The sequence below is a fragment of the Octodon degus genome, unplaced genomic scaffold, assembly GCF_000260255.1.
Source record: "Octodon degus isolate 3935 unplaced genomic scaffold, OctDeg1.0 scaffold00071, whole genome shotgun sequence".
Taxonomy (NCBI): domain Eukaryota; kingdom Metazoa; phylum Chordata; class Mammalia; order Rodentia; family Octodontidae; genus Octodon; species Octodon degus.
Window position 1 is genome coordinate 8,906,886 of NW_004524647.1, and position 1,558 is coordinate 8,908,443.

Here is a 1,558-nt window from a genome sequence, read left to right on the forward strand (position 1 = left end):
TAATAATAATAATTGGAAATTTTAAGTCTTTTTTTTGGACATTCAGATTGTGAAGGGTATATTCTCTTCCAATGATTTAATAATGGAGTAAAGTTAGAGATGAAATCAGTAAATTAAGGCATGTTTATGGATTTGTTTCCTGCAATGTTCTTAGCATAGTAATATACTAGGAGTCAAAGGATTAAGTACAAAAAAAAAAGAAAAAAGAAAGAAAGAAAGGGTAGCTGTGCTTCTTGGTACTGGATGCTATTTCTCTCCTAAGAAGTGAAACTTTATATTGTTTGGGAAGTCAGTGCCACTAAAAAAAACAAAAAAGCCAACAAACAAATGAACTGTAAATGAGGCTTATTTAGCTCCCAATCTCCAGCTTCTCCTGGCTGTCCATTTATACCACACACCTCCCAAATTTGGAAGTATCCCCATATGTGGATTTACCTCTGTCTGCAAGTGATCATCTGATGGGTAGGCTATTTTCTGCAAGTCATTATAATTTCATGTACTTCTCATTATTGCCATGTGGAAAGTGGAGTTAGTTCCTTTGTTTATATTATGAAGTTGTTCAAGGAAAAAACTACAAAGAATTTTGATTTTTTGAAAATGCAAAATACCTATGTATAAGAGTAACACAATTTAAGGTGGTTTGTCCTTATTCACCCAAATGACAGATTTAGCAACATTTCCAGATTTGTTCCCTTTATCAATCATTTACTCCAGTGTTCAAAACATCATAAAAAAAAAAAACCCAATGATTCACACCTGGTCTGAGGTACTCAGGGGCCAACCATGAACAACGTAGACTACGTATGCTGTAGTTCATTTATCAAGGTTCAAATAGCAGTGGCTGAAGTTTTAACAAGGGGTGGCAGAGAAAGATGCCCAATGAGAATCTGTACAGCCAACATTTGCTAAGCACATTTCCAGGGACACCGTCTTAGGGAGTAGAGTGCAGGGTCTACAATGGAAAAGGGACCTCACCTGTGACCACGAACCCTGAACAGTAGAAGATTTGAGCAGATGGCACAAACTTTAAGGCTCTCTAGCTAAACTGAGTAAGGAAACTAAAATGAAAGAGGATAGCACAGAGGAAAATGCAGTGATTTCAAATAATGGTTCTCAGAATGTAGTTCCTCCCCCACCCCTAGAACTCCCTAGAAACCAGTAGAAATGCAAATTTCTGGGTCTCCCCTGAGACTTATTCAGTAGAATCTCTGCAGATGGAGCCCAACAGTCAGCATTTTAATAAGCTTTCCAGGTGATGCTGATAAATGCCCAAGACTTAAGAACAATGGGAATACTGTAGATGATTAGATGGCTTCAGAAAGTTCCATGCCCACTCCAAATTTCCTCACTGGTACATCAAAATGTGACAGGTCAGGTCAAGCTAACCTTGAGGCCCTTATCCCAACCTACCTGCTTTCCTACAGGACCTTTTTTTTTTTTTTTTTTTTTTAATTTTTTTTTTGGTATTTAGGATAGGGTACAGGGTATACAGTGTTTCATTGTGTAGATTAGACTCAGTGTGATCTTCCGGTTTTCAGTCTCCCCAGTGCTGGGATTA